The sequence below is a fragment of the Culex quinquefasciatus genome, chromosome 1, assembly GCF_015732765.1.
Source record: "Culex quinquefasciatus strain JHB chromosome 1, VPISU_Cqui_1.0_pri_paternal, whole genome shotgun sequence".
Lineage (NCBI taxonomy): Eukaryota > Metazoa > Arthropoda > Insecta > Diptera > Culicidae > Culex > Culex quinquefasciatus.
Window position 1 is genome coordinate 32,041,088 of NC_051861.1, and position 21,534 is coordinate 32,062,621.

The following is a 21,534-nucleotide window of genomic DNA, read 5'->3' on the forward strand; positions in this document are numbered from 1 at the left end:
TCACAGAGGCAAGAAAATAATTTGTATGATTGTGGAGTATGGATTCATTTGAGGGGATATTCTCGTAGGTTTCGCAGGTTAAGCACTCGCTTCTAACTACATCCAATTTGCTATTTTTTTTCTATTTAAACAACTAATTTTGCAAAACTTTTAAAAGTAATCTGCATGCTCACTTCTTATTGAGCTATTTATCACTTTATTTCAGTTGAAATCGTCTTCAATGAGTTGTAATTGAACGTCAAAGTGCTGACCTGCCAACATAAGAGGTAAGACGGAATTAGATGCTGTTCCACTACTCACTGTCTAATTACCTTGCTAATAAAAAAATTACATTATTTTTACATTAGTACAAATTGGAGCTTCTAAAATAAGAAAAAAAAAACATTTCCTTGCAGTTTTATGATTTTTTACATGCAGTTAAGCTGTTAATTGATCTTCACACTTGTTTTAGCCTTTCAGTTCAGTTCTAAACAACTTAGTTGCAGCAAAACCAAGATCAAAACAATTTTTAATAAATTTAAATTTCCCGGGATTTCCCGGGAAATTGGTTGAAAATTTCCCGTTTCCCGGGAAATTTGTAACCCCGGGAAATTAGACGCTCTAGATAGGGTAATCGAACCTCCCCCTCAGTACTGAAATTCCAATCAACAATTAAAAGAGCAACAGCAGCAGCAAGTGTCTGTAAACTGAGGGTGTGGTTGCTGCAGCGAACAGTATGAAAGAAAACAATAATGAAGGATCAAATTTCCACCGTTCTAATTAAACATGAAAGGCTTCGACCCCGGTGTGATATAGGAATTGATGAAGGCCATTAATGTGCGGGCCCTCGGTTTGGGGTGAATTATCCGTTACAGATACATTTCAGAATTTCAAACCAAAATTTGATAAATCTGCAAAACTTGTTCAACGAAAAAAGTCTGTCAAAAAATGTTCATCGCTGTTAACGGATGTTCCCAAGGTCCACATTCCTTGTGCACAATAAATTCTCGCTGCACTGAAATTCGCTACTTAACGGAAAAAAATGTTCCAGTAACGCACAGCGAAAATGTGTGTGAATCTTTGCGTCGATAGAGAACAGGAACAACGAAAAAAATCTCATTCGCACCATATGTTGGACGTTTTGTATGCCCACCATGACATGGATATCCTTCTTCCTTTTAGTTTGCTACTGCACGATGACTTCGACGACGAGGACGGACGTGCAAACTCTATAAATACCGCCATCCTGCTCCGGGGGCAGCTGGGTGACAAATTATCGAAAGTCATTTTAAATGTTTTAATCGGATTAAATGTCGTCTTCTGGAGGTGCCACGCCACGATGCATCGCCATCTGGTGGCCTTCGGGATGTGCACCTCCTGCAGGAAGTTTGAAGTTCCGTTCTCAAGGCAGGAGGGAAAATCTCGGTAATTCACACCTCAAGGAATGCAAGGAAGTTTCTATGAAAAGGGGTTAAATACCTACTTTTAACTTCGAACGTTAATAATTTATGAAACTAATTTAAAATAAAAATTCAATGAATTTCAAATTTCCCCATCAAAATTATTCGTCATGCAAACCGAGTATTCATATCGCGATGAAAAGTTACGCACACGCCATTCATTACATTTGCCATGCTCTCTAAATCAAGACAAATGACCCCTGCCCGAGCGAGCGAGTTCCAATGGTCTGTGGCAGTGTGAATGAAAATTATCAGCTCCTGTGAGGCTGGCGGTCCCGAAAGAAAGACATTTAATTGAGCGCTAAACCAAAACGAGTGTAACAAATTGAGTATAGAATACGAGACAGCACAGTGCCATGCCATCGTGGTCCGGTCAGCATATATCTCGACGATGCATGATGCCTCGCAGAATTGATCCCGCAGCGGCAGCGCATTAGGGTGATCTGGAAAAGGAGAAATTGCTTACGAAATACTGAAAACTGAAACGTTTTAAGACTTATTTATATGAATAAAGTTTAAGCCTGACTTTTGGAGACTTTTTTTTCAAAGACATCATTTGAGTCCGAAGTCTCAACCTAGGGTACGTTATCCATTAGTGGACCCCTTTCCTATAGTGGACCCTCTGAAGGGTTTTTGATGAAAAATTCAATAAAATCACAATTTCAAGCATGTTGTTGTGTACTAATCTTTTATTTGGCCTGTTCAGTATCATTTAAAACAATGATGACTAACATTGAATTGTCCTATAAGTGTTTTGAGTTCAACATCTGAAATCTCCCATGGCCACTAGCATTTTCACAACAAAACTGCATTTATATTTTATGATTGAATTAGCTATCCAATCATTTTTTGACTGATTAATTAACTTCAACAAGTCGAAATAATGTAAGTTTAAATAACTTTACTAAAATAAAACGAAGAACTGCTCAATTTCAAGCAAAAATTAGGGGGTTCAATATAGGACAACGAAAATCCAAACTTTTCCAAAAGTGGACCCCTGTTAATTTAACCTTCAAAAATGAAGAAAACTGTGTATTTAAGCAAAAGTTTCTCTTAATCATACAATAAATGCTTGTTGTAACCAACCTGATTGCATATTTTTTTCAATCATGAGTTTAAATATAGTTGTTTTCATGTTAAAAGTATCAAAAATGGTGAAGCCGTAAGAATTTATAATTAATCAAAACTATACTTAATTGTACTTAACTGAAACATCAAAATTGAAGTTTGAAATGATATTTTACAATGATAAATCAATGCAAAACATATTTGGAAAATAAACACGCGTGATTTTAAACAAACGCTATAAACAAATCTATTGTTTTGTTTCGGTCAACTATTTGTAATTGTATTGTATGTAATTGTAATTAATATGAAAAAATTGCATCAAAATTACTTTTTTAATCATTTTTATGTTTAAAGAAGTTTTCGAAACGTTTTCTCTGATCCTTTACGGAAAAAAATGTGTTTAAATGTCTGTTAGGTTTTTTGTTGTTTTGAGCTAAAATTGTTAACAAAACATATTTGTTTATGAAGAAAAGTGAGCAAAATTCATCTTTTATCAATTATATCTATCATTAGACCTACACCATGCATCAAAATATCAAATATCGTTGAAATTTGGTATAAAAATAACAGTTTTCCTATAGTGGACCCGGGTCCACAATCGGATTATGGACTCGGGTCCACTATAGGAAAAAGGGGTCCATAACAGGCAAAAAACACTTTATTTTCAAATGGCTATTTTTCTGCTCAAAAACAAATAACTGATGAAATAAATAGTCAAAATTGTTCAAAAGACTTCAGATTTCATTGTTTTGTACAAAGGGTTATGAAAAAGTGCTTAAAATATTGAAATATTGTAAAAATGCGCTTTGGCTCTACTAGAGGGTACACAAATGGTTAAAATACCCTACACTGAACTGAATTTTTATCTACTGAAATTTCAGCAAACGATTCAGTAATTTAGATTTAACTGAATTCTCAGTTAACTGATATTTGTCTCTTCTTTTTACTGAAATTTCAGTAAAATGGTTGTCAAAACAACAAAAAATTCAGCAAAAGAAACGTCAAATTATTTTGCTTAAAATTCAGTTATTTTCTTGTGGCAATTTGACAGATCACTTGCTGAAGATTCAGCAATCGTTGCTGGTATTTCAGTTATCAAAATATGATTTTGCTTGTCATTGAAAACGTTTCCAGTACTGTTATTTATACATTTATTTCATCAATCGTCCAAACCTAAAAAACGGGTGGTAAGCATCGAGGCATTTGTTACTAAAATTTTTCTTACCTTGGTTTCTAAAGCTCACAATACAGAATAGCATAGCATAGCATTGGTGTCTACCCGTAGCTGCTACTTCGTTATTGACCAGGACCCCCAAACATTGCTCCGTGGACCACAGATGAAAAGTAGGAACCAATCATCACCCCTTCGCAATTTTCAAAGGTCCCTATCGTGCTGATCAATACCGACGCCGGCCACGACCAGTGGTAAGACACGGGTAAGTGGATGGGAATGTTAGCCGATACTTGAGTGATGGGACCGCCAAATCGACTGCGTCTCCGACAAAGTATCACATGAGTTTTGAGGGGTTAGTAAGATGGGTATGAGGTCAGGATTCACTGTGGTAGGTGATGCGACCATGAGCAATTTGTTTATCGGTTGAAATTTTAAAAATCTTAGGCAGCCGGCTGCGGAAAGATACCTATCTAGGGATTTAAATATAGTATTAATTCGAACGCGATTCTCCAGAAATTCTCCGTCGGCGTGCCTTCCGACGGTGATGTAGGAAGGGCTTCATTCATTAAAATTATTTTATATCATAAGCCTTAAAACATATCCGTCGACGTGCCTTCCGATCCTCGATGATATGGAAAGGACTTAATCCAGCAATACGACTTGCTTGTCTCAAAAAACAAAAATTCGGATCGTTTCTATCGAAAACTATATAAAGAGAACAAAAATAAAATTCATCGGCCAACGAACGCGCGAACAAAAAATAAATGAAAAAAGAAGAAAAAGAAATCCAATCACCCCATGTACACAAATAGCGACACAAAAGAGAAGGAAAAAAACGAAAAAAAACAGGACTGCGCGTCCACACAGGCACCGCACTACTGATCACTAAAGCTCACAATACAAAATAAAAAAAAAACACAACATGTTTGAAAGAGGATTTTCTCTCGGCAGCATCCAAAAAAATAAGTCATAAGTGACATTTCAGTTTGACAGATATGCAGTTACTGATATTTCAGCAATGTTTTTGTTCATTACCGAATTTCAGCAAAAGTGATAATTACTGAATCGCATTCAGTTAATTATTTTACTGAAATGGCAATCCAAAATTTGCTGTGTAAGGCTAAAACCTCTAAACCATGTCCAGTCCATACAGTTCAGCGTGGCTGAATGGTTACGCTGTTCGCTTTATAAGCGGAAGGTTCTGGGTTCGATTCGCATCTGCTCCTATCGAGAAATTATGGAAAGAAGGAATTCTGAATACTTGAATGGCCGACGCTGTAATTGACTTAAATGTCCCTATCATACATTTGAAAGTTGCGAAGTGGTTATCATTTAAAAGTAAAAAACTCATAAACACCATTTTTAAGGTATTTTTTTATCAATTTTATCTGAAGTGAATTTTTTCCAAGGCCTTCAGATAATTATGTCTGGACCACTAGCGTGTCCAGCTTCTCGAGAAAGGAGGGGCATTAATATAAACGTTATGAAAATTACGTAATTTATGGACACTCTCTGGCGAATATGGATGACGCCTTGACGGACTAAAAATGCCTCTGTAATTATTTCCAAAGAGGTGAGAAAAATTCAGAACCATAGCTTACAAGGCATTGTTGATTAAGGGGTTACATACATGTAAATCGGCAAAAAAGTCAGAGGTTGGTGTGAGCACACACTACATTTTAGTTAAAATCTGTTTTCAGGGAATTCATATATACATTTTCATCTATTATCAACACAAATTTGAAGACATTTGGTTGTATCATTGCCGAGATATAGCTATTTGAAGTTAAGTAAATCTTTCCCTGTTCCTGAGGGGTACACCCGTGAAGAGTATCGGGGCCGGCATTTACAAAGCGGATTCAGTGACAGTTAATTTATATAAATTTTGGTGAAGACTCGTTAAACCGGTCCTGTGTGCATGACGAAGGCCGATTTTCAAAAAACTTATTTAAAAAAAGATAACAATATTTTTGTGTTTTTCATATAAAAAATCGTCAGTTTTTGATTTGTGTATTTTTTTGAAAAGCAAAAATACAAAATCGGGCTTCATCATGCACACGGGATATGTCTTGAGAGTCTTCACTCCGAATTTCAGCCAATTTGGTCTATCCCATCTCGAGAAATCGTGGCACCCGTAAATCAACTCGATGTGTCGAGAAAAACGCTCAGAAAGCTTGACAGTCGTCTCTAACTCAGTTTAATCGTGAACTGATTGAAAATCATCTTTTTAGTGGATTCAATAAATTTTCTGTAATAAGAAATTTGTGATTTTCTAGATGTATGTAACCCCTTAAACATTTTGGGCTAAATGGGCAACACTCAGCGAAACTCATTCGTCATAATTTTAAACCTTTGCAAGGCAATTTGTTGGTTTATTGTTAGTGTGCACATGTTAGTTTACACTTTCTTGACCTTTTTGAACAATAAAAATCTTTCTTGAAAATTTGTCAAGGATACCTTTGATACTTTCAAAAATTTACTTTTTTTAATTCTAAACTTTGTATCCAACAAAAAATATCTAAGACCCAGAGAAATCGAAAGCGAGAAAGGGAGAAAAGTTTGTATGCATCAGTTTTATAAGTGATATCATTTTTTCAGAAGACACAGAATTGGGGCACTATAAAAGAACAACCCCCAAATTTGTATGTGAAAGCCAATAATGCAAAATGGCTTCTTTGATCACCCTAACGTGCCCCATCACACACAGCCCAATGCTCCCCAAAACTAATCCAAATGAATTAAGCTTTTATCTCCTGGGAAGAGACGATAAATAGTGGCAACTTTCTTGCCCCACATATGACAGATAAGCTGAGTTTGTTCATTCTGCGTTCTGCTGGCAGGGGCATGGTGCTCGAATGAATTCTAAAAACTATGGAAGCAGGGGGTCCAGATTCGGTAAACAGTGCAAACTTAAACCATTTTACTCTCTCGGGGAAACACAAACAGTTCAATCTGTTTGTTTTTGCTTTCGGAATCCGAATCGAATCACTCCCGGCGGGGATCAGTTTTAGTAAATTGCTTAATTGCCATTTGGGGGAAAAACGTTTGATGGATTAGAAGTTCTGCAGCAGCGCAGGCTCCACCTATATAGCTGAGATAGATAGATCTATCTTGATTGGAGCTATGTGATCATAAAAGAGGAGGGGATTGAGGTTGGGTATGAATTTATGAATTTGTAATAACCCCATTCGCGATGGATTGGCTATGGCTGGAGGGAGTAGCTCCAGAGTGTGCGGCAGCCACTGAATTTGAAATGGGATAAATGGATTGAGAATGCGGGCGGTTTGATTAACTCAATTCGAAAGATTCAAGTCGTCGTATCTTACCACACAGGGTATCACTAAAAGAGCACCATCAGACAGTTGATGCTGATGCTTTATTTTTTTTTACCAAGCGCAAGTCTTTTTTTAATTTCTGGGAAACATTTAAAAATATATATAAATTTTTGAAAAATCCAGATTTGTTTAACCTTGAAACTTTTTAGCAAATCTTTCAAAACTCCCACAAATTTAGCTAGGAAATTATGTTACACTTATGTTTTCAAACGATCCTTCTTTCCTCTCGTTCCGTTTGGCACACACGTGCGACAGGGTCAAGTTGTCAGTTGACTGACACACCTTTTCACCTTTCTTTCGTCCTATGGTTCCATGCGGTGTAGTTTGCTCTATTCTTCCTCGAAATTTCAATGAATAACGTCATGTATAAATAATAAATGAATGGAAGAATGACGATGATGTGCATTCTCGGGCTAGACCCCCAGACATTGTTGTAACCGGGATGATAATGACGCTGAAGACATGGTTCATTTAGAGCAGAGAGTGCGGCAACGAACCTGGCGTTTAAAATGTGAGAGATGTGTGCAACGGAGCAAAAGTTGAGATATGAAATTTAGGAAGTTGTATCAGCTATCCGGCTTGAACAAGAATTGATATCAGAACATTTTATGGAAGATTATTCTTGATCAGTATACTCCGTTAGCAAACTGCATTTACCGTGTACGAATGACAGTTGAGTGCAAGAACAGTGGCGCCACTTGCATACAATGTGGCACTCTACTCAACTAACAAATATTTTAAACGACCCGTTCTTGACATGTGCCCTGTTTGAACAATGTAAGGGCCATACTTTTCCAGCCCATCGCCATTCTAAAAGGACAATAAAGTTTTTATCAACTGCAGTTTACAGTGTGGTCTGCAACGGGGCAAACACTGAATGGGTCCACAAAATAATGAGCTCACGAAGAGATACCCACCCTCATTGTAAGAAAAGAAGCTCTGCTGGATGTGTCCCATGCATCCGGTGGTGAAGGCAGAGGGCTCGTATGATGTATCACTTCCGATCTAGGTCCAGTCCATGTGGCCCGGGCCGTATTAAATGAATCGTGATTTTTTGTCTCACCCGCTCATGCATTGGGAGGGGGAAGACTTTAAAATCGTGCCATGCTGGTTAATTGTCTCGTTAATATTTCGATGTGCCGTTAGATTTGAGCGATCCGTTCTAATGTGTCATCGCCATCAGACCGCAATTGGAGCTCGGTTTTTGATTCTGGATTCCAGGGCAATGAACCCGTCTTTCTACACGATGAAAGTTTTGTTAATGTCGCATGTTTGCAAAATTTCAATCATCCATGATTCATAGACCTCTGATTTTTTTTGAAAATTTTAGGTTTTATGTTGTAGTTACGGTGGTGGTAATTTTTAGTTTGTAACGCAAGAGAACTTTCTTTTATTACGTAACGCAAAATTTTGATTTTTAGATCCCCTCTCCTCCTCGTAACAAAATTTCCATACAAATCTAAAAAAATGTATGGAGTGTAACACGGCCTATGACCCCAAACCCCCCCTCCTTACCAACTGCGTTACGTAATAAAAGAACGCTCCCATAACGTCATGATTCGAAATCCGGACACTTAGTACCATATTATTTTTGTTAAAGCTGGCAAAAAATCATGTAATAAGTTGAAAATGAAGAAATATTATCAGAATGTAGTATTAACAGTCAGTTTTAAGAGAATGCATGCAAAATATGTCTTTTCTAACAATTTTTCATCAGAATTTGAAAATTAAAATGACTTGTTGTGCTTCAAATCCCGGACACTGTTAAAAGCTGATTCGAAATCCGGACACTTTTGCTTCGAATTCCGGACACTCGATTTTGCTTATTTATCGCACAAATTTGGACTGAATGTTAGTGAAGGGCTTTCTTTAGGTCTCAAATAAGCTGTTAACATCAAAACAATCGATAGTTTTTATAAAAATTTGCTAGAAATTAAGGAAATCAAAAACATTAATTTCTGCTTTGCCTTCCCGGTGCTTCGGACGCCTATGAAATATTTCCGTTGAAATGTTTCGCATTTTTGGTAAACTTATAATTTTATTTTATTTAAGGGAGCGGCCGTGGCTGACTGGTTATGGTGTTCGCTTTGTAAGCGAATGGTCCTGGGTTCGATTCCCATCTGCTCCCAACGAGAAAGTATAGGAAATATAAATCTTGAAACTCTGAACATAAACGAAAAATCAAAGTTGCTCGAGTCGGGGTTCGATCCCCCGTCCTTTGGATTGGTAAGCAAAAATGCTTACCACTAGGCTATTGCGACTTGGTGAGCTATGACTGGAATTAGGAATACTGTGACTACCAACTATATACGCGCTGGGTCCTTGTCCATTTGACAAGGGTTCGGAATTTCTAAATAACGTCTGAACGTCTGAATCCGATTGGTGCAAACGTTCTTCAGGGCGGGGCTTGTCGATAAAGCTGAAGTACCTCGCGCTCGGCTAGCCAGCGTAGAAATGGGTCACCGAAGCTCGGCAGAGCTAACACCTTCCAAATGCCTATGCGAGTTATTTGCATGTATAGCATGTAGATCTAAAAATACATGGAAACAACTCAATTTGTAAGAAGCGGCCGCGTGGTCCCGTTTGGTTGGTTGCACACACACACACACACTTATAATTTTATTTAATTTAATTGTATTTGCATTAACTACATCGTTCAAACAAACTTTAAATGAAAATTGATGTTAGAATTCATCAAAAACACAGTTCTGACATTCATAACGCGAACTTATATCCAAATAATTGATAAAACAAGTTGAAGTGTCCGGGTTTCGAAGCGTCCGGGAATTCGAATCATGACGTTATGTGGTTTTAGACGATGACCAATTCAACTGAAAACATGAGTTTTAAGAGCGAGTCCACGAACAGGGCATACCCCTTTGTATGGGATGTCGTTTTGACCTCACTAATCTGTCTGAAATTTTCAGAGGTTGTTTGTACATCTGCATCTGGCCAAAATATGAGCACTCTAGGTCAACGGGAAGCGGGGCAAATCGGGACACAAATTTTGAAGGTTCAAAAACGTCAAAAATCTTAAAAGGGCTATAACTTAGGCAAAATTCATTTAATTTCAATTGAATTCAATTTAATTTCAAAACTCAAAATGCATCTGAAAGAGCTTAAAAATGCAACAAAATGCAGAGAGAATCATCCCAATTGGTTAAATCTAAGGGGAGTTTTTGGCATTTTAGTGAAAAAAAGCATAATTTTCAAACTAAAATAAAAAAGTGTTCCATCCACATATCAACTCGGTTCGACCTGCAGCTTGTAGGGGACATCTGGGACTACCATCTGAGACTGAGAACGCTTTGGGTAAGGCAGTTTAACATATTAAATAGACACTTTTACTTTTAGTGAATTTTTTTGGTAGTAAATTTTTGCTCGGGGACCACTTAGATCAAATTTTCCGGTGATAATTTCATCATATTAGTATTTCTGAAACAATTTCACAATAGATTATTTTCATCACAAATGTTTATTTTCATCCATTTTGCCCTTTAAAAAATATGCTTCTCCCTACATTTTGTTGCATTTTTTAAGCTCTTTCAGATGCATTTTGAGTCTTGAAATTAAATTGAATTTTGCCTAAGTTATAGCTCTTTTAAGATTTTTTACGTTTTTGAACCATCAACCTTTGCGTCCCGGTTTGCCCCGCTTCCCGTTGACCTAGAGTGTTCATATTTTGGCCAGATGCTAGTTTTATATGTACAAACAACCTCTGTAAATTTCAGGCAGATTGGTGAGGTCGATGCGAGATGGGTATGCTTTGCTCGAGGACTCGCTCTTAAGTACTTTTTACATTCAAAGAAACCTAACTCGTGACATTTGCATTTAAAAAAATGTATTGTATTGTACAAAAAAGGTGATCAAAATTAAATGTGTGAAAATTTCAACAAGCTTTCAAAAATACACTAAAAGAAAAATACACATTACTTGTATAAGATGTTTCCATTTTAAAGTGTAACAGAGCAGTTCTCTGAGATTTCGGTCATTCGTTTTTTTTGTATTTTTTAATGCGGCTGAAACTTTTTTGGTGCTTTCGGTATGCCCAAAGAAGCCATTTTGCATTATTAGTTCGTCCATAAAATTGTCCATACAAATTTGGCAGCTGTCCGTACAAAAATGATATACAGTCGATTCTCTGACTGTCGATCTTCTCAATATCAATATTGCTCTAGATGTCAATATATTTTTTCAGTCCCTTCAAACAGATTGCTTTGCTTTTTCGTTCTAAAATTGATAACTCCCGCTCTCGACGGTCCCTTCAAAATCGACAACGAGAGAGTCCACTGTATGAAAATTCAAACATCTGCATCTTTTGAAGCATTTTTTTGATGGATTTGGTGTCTTCAGCAAAGTTGTTGGTATGGATAAGGATTACACCGAAAAAAATGATATAGGGTAAAAAAATTGTGATTTTTAATTACACTTTTTGTCACTAAAACTTGATTTGCAAAAAAACTACGAAAAACTACTATTTTTTATTTGTTTGAGGGGAATGGGCCAAACAATCATTGACCGAGTTATGAATTCTTGAATCAATACTGATTTGGTCAAAATATCGAAATATTGGACGCAAAAAATTTTCAACTAAATTTTTCGATGTAAAATCGAATTTTTAATCAAAAAGTACTGTAGTGAAAATTTGATAATTGCACCGTTTTCTAGTTAAAGCCATTTTCAAGCAACTTTTTTGAAAAAAGTCTCAGTTTTTCGTTTTTTGCTCACTATTGAAAAAAATTTTTGATAAGCTGAGAAAATACTCTATATTTTGCTTTTTTGAACTTTGTTCATATGACCCTTAGTTGCTGAGATATTGCCATACAAAGGTTTAAAACAGAAAAATTTATGTTTTCTAAGTCTCACAAAAACAACCCATGTTGTTTGTCGATATCTCTGGTCTGATTTTCAATGTTAAAATATGAAATTTTCCGATCTTTACGAAAACAATATTTTCATTTTTTTATCAAGACTGACATTTCAAAAAGGCCAAATATTCAATATTACGTCCTTTTTAAATGTAAGCCTTCACTTAAAAAATTAAAATATGTTAAATATTTTAACATTGAAAATCGGACCATTAGTTAATGAGATATCGACATTAAAAAAATGTTGGTTGTTTGGGTGAGACTTAGAAAACAAAACTTTCCCTGTGTTTAAATCATTGCATGGCATTACTCAGCAACTAAGGACCGTATCAACAAAGATAAAAAAGCAAAATATAGAATATTTTCCCAGCATATCAAAATTATTTTTTTGGAATGTGGGCAAACATGGGCACTAGTTAAAAAATAATGAATAACTGCACCTATTAAATAAATAAAAATTACCTAAAATGGCTATAACTTGAAAACGGTGCACTTTATCAAAATTTAACCAAAGTACTTTTGATTACAAATTTCATTGAAAAATTAAGTTGAAATTATTTTGCAATCGATATTTAGATTTTTAGAAAAAAACAGTACTGATGCAAAAATGCATAACTAGGCCACAGATTATCTGTACATTCTGGAAATATTTGAAAATTTGGCATTTGATGTCCCCCAAAAAGCTAAAAAAAATAAAAGTAGTATTTTTTTGCAAATTAAGTTGTGACAAAAAGTGAAATTAAAAATCACAAAATAATTTTAACCATGTATCATTTTTTTCAGTGTAGTCCTTATCTAAACCTACAACTTTGCCAAAGACACCAAATCGATAAAAAAAATCCTTCAAAAGATACAGATTTTTGAATTTTCATACATCATTTTTGTATGGACAGCTGCCAAATTTGTATGGAAAGCTATATGGACAAACTAATGATGCAAAATGTCTTCTTTAAGCATACCGAAAGCACAAAAAAGTTTCAGCAAAAAAGACCAATTTCGTAGAGGATTGCTCAGCAAACAAATTCGAATGTAGGGGCAAGATTTGTCGCTCAATTCTTTGTGGTTAGAGACAAAGTTATGGGAAATTTGAAAAGCTTTCTGATAAAAATATTTTCGAGGCCGAAAAATCAAGTCAGTTTCGTCAAAAAGCCCACCGATTGCTGGATCTTCTCAAGGACAGGACTTAGGACAATGGACGAGCTCCGACCTTCAATTTTGACATTAATAGCTAGAAATAGCATTTGCAATTTTTAACGGTACAGTTTTGTCAAGATTTTTCTGCACATAATTTCAACGAGTTTAAAATTAAATTAATTGATATACCAAACCAGACGTAAAACGTAAACAATAGTTCATTACTTCACGCACGAGCAATCGCCACACAAAACGTTACTCATTATGCAAAATCCGAGTCAAAACAGTTTTCGCCATCATGATGCTTACCATTTTCTTACATCGAGAGAACCATTCAGGTGTGCAAACAGAAGGTACACTTTCTCCCTGCTCGCCATGACTGAATGAATGACATAACAGCAGAACGAAACGTAGAAGCGCGCTGTAGATTTGGCTGTTGCTTTTTTAGTCAAGTTTATCAACCGAAACGAATTTGCGTGACCTTTTGAAGGTGTCACACACTGGAACGCGCCATCTGACTGATAACATTCAAAGTATTCATGTTTATTCGCAATAGAACTGAGACGAAATTCTCAAATTTGCAATAAAATGCCTCTAAAACGAGACCGACCAATCTCAAGTCGATCACTAATTATAAATCGAACGCAGAACGAGCTGCAGACTGATTTAAAACCCCTCTCCCTCGAACTGCAGCACATTCGACCACGAAAGGGATTCTATTTTCAGCAAGACCAACGCGAAATTTCAGCGCAAAATGCGGCAGAATCTTCATCAGATTCGAGTGTTGCTTCTGTTTGGTGTGTGATTTATTAGTTTTGTTCTTGATTTTTTTAAATTTCATAGCATTACAACAAAAGTTGCGTCACTCACCTTTCGCTGATGATTCGAGTGCGAGCAGAGCAGGGCAAACACACCGTGACGAGTAAACAATACCAGAGTTCTTGAAGACATCAAGGTTTACCTTTGCTTGAAGCGAAGGCCCTCACCCCGAAATCATTTGTGTGCGCATTATTTGCATGATAGCAGGGTGACGAATCGAAGATAGAACAATTCCAGCCCAAAACAGGAATTTTTTAGGTACTTTTTTCTCGACTCTCTCCGATTTCAATGAAACTTTGTAGGCATGATATCCTACGCTTATATAAGCCTTTTTTTGTATTTGAAGCCAGTTTCACTCGATAATGACATTTGAGAAGGGCGTTAGTGAGCAATTCTCTACGAAATCGGTCTTTTTTCTTAAATTTATTTTTTTGTATTTTTTAATCCGACTGAAACTTTTTTTGCGCCTTCGGTATGCCCAAAGAAGCCATTTTGCATCATTAGTTTGTCCATATAATTTTCCATACAAATTTGGCAGCTGGCCATACAAAAATGATGTATGAACATTCAAATATTTGTATCTTTTGAAGGATTTTTTTTGATCGATTTGGTGTCTTCAGCAAATAACACTGGAAAAAAATGATACACGATGAAAAAAATTGGTGATTTTAATTTAACTTTTGCAAAAAAACACTATTTTTATTTTTTGATATGTTTTAGAGGACATTGCCAACTTTTCAGAAATTTCCAGGTTGTGCAAAAAATCTTTGAGCGAGTTATAAATTTTTGAATCAATACTGATTTTTCCAAAAAATCGAAAAATTGGTCGCAAAAAAATTTCAACTTCATTTTTGGTGTAAAATTAAATTTGCAATCAAACAGTACTTTGGTGAAATTTTGATAAAGTGCACCGTTTTCAAGTCAAATCCATTTTTAGGTGACTTTTTTGAAAATAGTCGCAGTTTTTCATTTTTTTAAATTATTGCACATGTTTGCTTACTATTGAAATAAATATTTTTGAAAAGCTGAGAAAATTCTCTTTATTTTGCATTTTAGGACTTTGTTGATACGACCCTTAGTTGCTGAGATATTGCCATGCAAAGGTTTGAAAACAGGAAAATTGATGTTTTCTAAGTCTCACCCAAAAAACCAACCATTTTCTAATGTCGATATCTCAGCAACTAATGGTCCGATTTTCAATGATAATGCATGAAAAATTCGTAAAATTTTCCGATCTTTTCAAAAAAAATATTTTTTTGAGCCAAGACTAACATTTCAAAAGGGTCAAACATTCAATATTACCCCCTTTTAAAATATTAGTCTTGGTTTAAAAATTTTGAAAATATTTTTTTCGAAAAGATCGGAAAATCTCACGAATGTTTCATATTTTAACATTGAAAATCGGACCATTAGTTGCTGAAATATCGACATTAGAAAATGGTGGGTTGTTTGGGTGAGACTTAGAAAACATTTTTTTTCTGTTTTAAACACTTGCATGGCAATATCTCAGCAACTAAGGGTCGTATTAACAAAGTTCAAAAAAGCAAAAAAATAGAGAATTTTCTCAGCCTTTCAAAAATATTTTTTTCAAAAGTGCGCAAACATGTGCACTTATTTAAAAAATGAAAAACTGCGACTATTTTCATTTCAGTCACCTAAAAATGGATTTAACTTGAAAACGGTGCACTTTATCAAAATTTCACTGAAGTACTTTTTGATTGCAAATTTGATTTTACATCAAATAATGAAGTTGAAAAATTTTTGCGACCATTTTTTCGATTTATTGAAAAATCAGTATTGATTCAAAAATTCATAACTTGCTCAAAGATTTTTTGCACAACCTGGAAATTTTTTTGCAAATCAAGTTTTAGTGACAAAAAGTTAAATAAATAATCACCACATTTTTTTAATCCATGTTGTATTTTTTTCAGTGTAGTCCATATCCATACCTACAACTTTGCCGAAGATACTAAATCGATCAAAAAATTCCTTCAAAAGATACAGATTTTTGAATTTTCATACATCATTTTTGTATGGCCAGCTGCCAAATTGGTATGGAAAATTATATGGACAAACTAACGATGCAAAATGGCTTCTTTGGGCATACCGAAGGCACCAAAAAAGTTTCAGGCGGATTGAAAAATACAAAAGTTAAATAAAAAAAAAAAGATCGATTTCGTAGAGAACTGCTCATATATGAGCTTGACATTTCGGTCAAGTAGGTTTCCCATACTGATGGGCTACATATTTCAGAGTGTAATATTACCTAAAATTTCATAAAATAATGCAAAATTTATTTAACACCCAGGCCCAAGGTTGAAAGAAAATCTATTCTAGCGAATATGACTGCCTGAAGAAAGGCCCTCTGAGTATGCTTTGATCTCGTTTTTGCTGACTGTCACTTGATCGTTGAGTGTGTCAGGTACGATAAAAACAATTAATGATTGGTTTTAGTAGCCAACTTGCTGCGATCAAGATCCAATCTTGCCCCTTTACTGCCAGCAGTCATGGGTTGTTACAATCAGCGATTGTACACTTGACGAATTACAGCTAGTCGTGGCAATTTGAGAATCAAAACTATTCTCAGCAGTCTTATTCGTCAGGTGTTACAGGCAGCGATTAATCGCTAATTTAATCATAGTCGTCGGATTTTCAACACTGCCCAGGCCTTTTACACGCAGTTTGAATACTATCTTTTTTGCTGTGTACATCCTGATGATATTTCTACATTTGCAACTTATTATATGATTTTTTGCCAGCTATAACAAAAATGATATGCTACTAAGTGTCCGGATTTCGAATCATGGCGTTATAAACAATAATTTTTTTTAACATAGATAGTGGCCAGATATTTTGACAAAAATTACTGTTTATCAATTAAATGGAAAGGCCCAAACATCAATAGCTACTTTTTAAATGTATAGGTTTATGCAGTCACTAAGATTTTATGATCATAGTAATCTAATTTTAATAAATCATCACTAAACGTTCTAAATCAATGTTCTCTTTAACATTGAATCATCACAAACATCATTTTTGTTATTTTGTAATTATTATTTTTTGTCAAAACATAAATACAAATTGGTGACAACGATTGAAGGTTTTATTTTCTACCAAGCAGTCACCATGAAACATTTACACACGCCACAAAGTTCAACTCACCAGCAGGAATAATGCAATCTCGGGAGCTAATCTAACAGCCAGGCAGGAGGAAGTGGAACCCTTTCAATTTCAATTTACCTCTCGTCACCAGGCTCCTGGAGGATGTCCTCTTCAAACACTCGCACAGCACAACCAACCAACCGAGCGTATCGCGTTAATCCTTAATAACGGTCTTTTTTGCCCCCGACTCTCTTCTTTCTTGAGAGTCCAACAGGACTTTACTATTTCACACTTGGCTTCCTCTCTTCCTTGGCCTGTCAATATGCTTTTATTTTACTTTGTAAAGTTTTGCTTGGATGCTGCCCAGCTTCAGCTCTCTCCTCTGCTCCTCCAACCTAATTGATGATGATAGATTACGACCTTGCACAGGATCTTCGCCGTCACCGCGTAATTACCAACTCTATTTTATAATTCACTTCTTCCTTCTTACATATTTCGAGGCCACAGTAATCAATCCTTCCTGGGACTCTGTCTTCGACAGCGCAACCAAGAGTGTGGCGTTAGATAACCTCACACCGTTCGCTGTCACAGGTCATCACGTCACGTAACATCTGGTCCTAACCAGAACTATGCGCGCCACAACTTGGTCAACGTCAACGCAACGTGGTTCAGCGCTATAAAATTGCACTTTTCAACTCTCTATCTGCCTTGTCGCCACCCGTGCGATTCGCGCGCGCTTCTAATTTGATTAGAGTACTAATCAGATATAAGTGATGATGATATGATTGGAGTTCATCAACGCGGGACTCTTCGGGTCCAACCAACTACGCAGGAGATGACCAATCTTGAAGGTATAGCTGAAGTTGGACACTTGACGAGTGCTTCCTGCAAATTGTCTACGCACTTGGAACAAAACAAAACCGTTTCAACACTTGTCTCCAAGTCTTCAGAGAACTAACCCAAAGGTTCTACCGAAACTAGTCGAGAGCCTTCGAAAAAAGTGAACCGATCCGGTGAACTGCTCGCGTGCAACTGATGTCGTGTCCGTCGCAGTCTGGCAGTCTTGCGAAGTTCCGCTACAGCTTTGCTCCTGTTCTGAGGGTCCACTGCAATGGTACCTTTACCCTATCGAACTATCGCTTCTCACTCTCACTCTCTCGTTGGATTTGCCGGTCTCTGCGTTGCCGGCATTGAGACTCTCCAATCGAATCATGTGTTGATTGTGGCGTTCTGTTTTCTCCCTTTTCTCTCTCTCTCTCTCACACAAATTAATGTTAAGAATGGCGCGCAAAATTGGTGAATCGAAAAGTGAACCAGTTGATAAGGACTTGCGTGCACCTTTGCGTTAATTGCGTTGTGGGAAAAGAGTCCTTGCGGGAAAAGTGTTCGGGATGTATACAATTTTGCAGTCAAACGTGCATTTCCCAAACACATTCAAATTCAATTACCCTTTCTTCGTTGAAAATTTAAATCGAAATGTTATGGAATCACACTGACTTTGGCAAACAAGTATTAAAAGTACCTACCTGAGGAATTAGTATAAATATATATAAATTATATAATATATAATTATATATGGGTAATTCTCTACCAACTCACACGAAATCGGGAAAAGTTGCCCCGACCCCTCTTCGATTTGCGTGAAACTTTGTCCTAAGGGGTAACTTTTGTCCCTGATCACGAATCCGAGGTCCGTTTTTTGATATCTCGTGACGGAGGGCGGTACGACCCTTCTATTTTGAACATGCGAAAAAGAGGTGTTTTCAATAATTTGCAGCCTGAAACGGTGATGAGATAGAAATTTGGTGTCAAAGGGACTTTTATGTAAAATTAGACGCCCGATTTGATGGCGTACTCAGAATTCGAATAAACGTATTTTCATCGAAAAAAACACTAAAAAGTTTTAAAAATTCTCCCATTTTCCGTTACTCGACTGTAAAAATTTGGAACATGTCATTTTATGGGAAATTTAATGTACTTTCGAATCTACACTGTCCCAGAAGGGTCATTTTTTCATTTAGAACAAAATTTTTCATTTTAAAATTTCGTGTTTTTTCTAACTTTGCAGGGTTATTTTTTAGAGTGTAACAATGTTCTACAAAGTTGTAGAGCAGACAATTACAAAAATTTTGATATATAGACATAAGGGATTTGCTTATAAACATCACGAGTTATCGCGATTTTACGAAAAAAAGTTTTGAAAAAGTTACTTTTTGCGTTTCTCTTTGTTTCGTCGTCCGTGTCTGTCGCGGGTGACCATGAATGGCCATGATCGATGACGACCAACTTTTTCAAAACTTTTTTTCGTAAAATCGCGATAACTCGTGATGTTTATAAGCAAACCCTTATGTCTATATATCAAAATTTTTGTAATTGTCTGCTCTACAACTTTGTAGAACATTGTTACACTCTAAAAAATAACCCTGCAAAGTTAGAAAAAACACGAAATTTTAAAATGAAAAATTTTGTTGTAAATGAAAAAATTACCCTTCTGGGATAATGTAGATTCGAAAAGTACATTAAATTTCCCATAAAATGACATGTTCCAAAATTTTTTACAGTCGAGTAACGGAAAATGGGAGAATTTTTAAAACTTTTTTAGTGTTTTTTTCCGATGAAAAATACGTTTATTCGGAATCCTGAGTACGCCATCAAATCGGGCGTCTAATTTTACACAAAAGTCCCTATGACACCAAATTTCTATCTCATCACCGTTTCAGGCTGCAAATTATTGAAAACACCTCTTTTTTCACATGTTCAAAAATGGAAGGGGTCGTACCGCCCCTCCGTCACGAGATATCAAAAAACGGACCTCGGATTCATGATCAGGGACAAAAGTTACCCCATAGGACAAAGTTTCACGAAAATCGAAGAGGGGTCGGGGCAACTGCTGTGTGAGTTGGCGGAGAATTACCCATATTATATAATATATTTATAAATTATAAAAATTTTAAATCTCTGGTTAGTTCGCAATATAATCCAGACTCGATTTTCCGAAACTTCGATTGTCCGAAGGTTTTTTTTATGAATCATGAAGAAATGCTTTAATTTTTTTAAATATCTTACTTTTAACCTCAAATTCGAGTTCTGCGACCCCATTTTAATCAATGCATTCTTTCACCATTTAGGGCATCTCCACCCCAGAGATCTAATTGCGTGGCAAACCTATCGGTTGGATCCCCAGTTTTAGCTTCGCTCCGTAGCTGATGCACGTTTCCGCACCGCTGGGAGCTAATTTGGCTACTAAATCAAGCCCACCGCGGGGATCTAATTTATTCATTCTAGCCGTTTTTTTATCAAAATCAACGAAACTACATTCTAGCATGATGGAACATGATTCTAATTGAATTATATGTCCAAATTGACTGCGTATATCAACAAATATCATTTTCAAAATTTTAAAAGAGTTCATCCGATTTGCTCTCAACATGTTTGCACCCCAACATTCGCACCGCGGGTAGCAAAGCTAAAGCTAAATTAGCCTTCGAGTTCGAGTTGAGTAGCCAAGAGCTCGAGAAGTCCCCGAGCTGCGGGTGGCAACTTTTTCAGTGATTTTTTGGAATTATTTGTAATTGTTTTGGTTGTTGTTTTTATCTTCATGGCATAGTTGCAAAAAGGCGCATTTGAACAAGAAAATCCAAATTAGAATAAAATTAACGAAATAAAATTTAAGTTGGAGTAAAAAGTGAAGAAGCATTTAATTTGAATATTAATTTGAGTGAATATTGAAGAAATAACAAATATTACACAATCTAAATTAAATATAAGCGAATAATCACGGAAAATTATAAAAAAAAATCAAAATTATAAAAAATAACTAAACTGATTTTAACATTTTTAAGTTGTGTATTAAAGTTCATATAAATACCAAGCGAAACAATGTTACTGGGCCAATGTGAGATTGTAAACAAAGAGAAAACAATTATCTTGCTTGCGTCAGTGGATGAGTAAACAAAAATTCTGAATACGTTTTCCTGATTTTATATTATTTTTTTTTCATTCCATTTACAAATATTTTGAATAGTTGTACCGATGACATTGACAGCCGGGGTGGGTGACTTTGATAGACTTATGATTTTATTGTAAAATTAAAAATACTAAATAAGTAGAAACGGAATGGTATGAAACCTTGCTGAAGCTGTTTCGAACATTTTTGAAAACTTTTAAAACTACAACAAGTTTTATAGTAAACAAGCTTACCCCGACAAACTTCGTTCTGCCTTTTTATCGTTTGTTGACGTTTTAAGCTTTTTTGCCTATTCAGCTTCCTGTGATCAAAATTTGATGTAACTTTTCCCATACAATCTGCAGATTTTCCGGAATCGGTTCCAGAGTTGTCACTTTTTGGCGTAAGAACCTTCCTTGGACTTATACGAACCCAACGCAACAAAGAGCACCTCGATCCGACTTTCCGTTATCAACTGTTCGCGTCGCTAGTTGTGACGTTATGTTTTTCCTCGATGATGTGTTCGGCTACTGCTGACCTGAACAGGGGGACAAATCCTTTCCGTTTTTCCTCCTTGGCAATTCTGACATATGTGTATCCAACCTGGTTTGCAGCAATCTCTTAGTTTGTCCAATGTAGCTTATATCAC

The 21,534-nt window shown here is 36.0% G+C and overlaps 1 protein-coding gene across 1 annotated transcript in view; it reads right to left on the reverse strand.

Moving 5' to 3' along the window:
- Positions 1-17,976, reverse strand: part of LOC6044857 — a 67,920-nt gene extending 49,944 nt beyond the window's left edge. Inside the window, exon 1 of the mRNA XM_038262095.1 lies at positions 17,000-17,976. The gene's annotated coding sequence lies outside the window, so the exon portion shown is untranslated. The remainder of the gene's footprint in view (positions 1-16,999) is intronic.
- Between the last annotated feature and the right edge of the window lie 3,558 nt (positions 17,977-21,534).